The sequence below is a fragment of the Oratosquilla oratoria genome, chromosome 12 (assembly GCF_046742065.1).
Source record: "Oratosquilla oratoria isolate Oo_2021 chromosome 12, ASM4674206v1, whole genome shotgun sequence".
Taxonomy (NCBI): Eukaryota; Metazoa; Arthropoda; class Malacostraca; order Stomatopoda; family Squillidae; genus Oratosquilla; species Oratosquilla oratoria.
Genome location: NC_134788.1, coordinates 10,865,759 through 10,866,507, shown reverse-complemented (window position 1 = coordinate 10,866,507; position 749 = coordinate 10,865,759).

Genomic DNA, 749 nt, shown 5'->3' with positions numbered 1-749 from the left:
CTACCCCCCGTGTAGGGGGAAAAAGCCTTTGGTATATGTATGTATGTATATTTAGAGTGAATCGCAAGTAACAACTAGGGTTTGGATGAATTTCTGGGGCAACTGTTGGAATTATATAAACATATATATATATATATATATATAATATATATATATACATATATATATATACATCCGATAATTTTTGACAGTTGCATGCAGGATTCGAACCCACTGCACTCAGCCACCCGTAGATCACCTTCGCAGAGCCTTAAACCACTACACCACAGAAACTATAATTTCCTTGAAACCTGGAATCGAACTGATTCCCGAGGGTAGGAAGATCACTTAACCTGCGACCCCAATTCCTATTTTTACTCAAGGACCAAGCTCACCAGTGGTAAGAGGTAAGGACCGGAACGAATCCCTTTCACGCTTATCGCCATTGTAACTATGAGAGAAATTCGTTAATAGCAGCGACATCAATCCGATAATTTTTATGTCATAAAAATTATCGGATTGATGTCGTTGCTATTAGCGAATTTCTCTCTCTCATATATATATATATATATATATATATATATATATATATATATATTTATATATATATGTGTGTGTGTGTGTGTGTGTGTGTGTGTGTGTGTGTGTGTGTGTGTGTATGTAGTAATCCCTCCCCTATCCGGTTCGCCATTATTCGGAACTTGCCATTATCCGGATGCCCTGTAACTACCAGAGTTCCCTCCAGTATCCGAATGGTGACCGGGATCTGA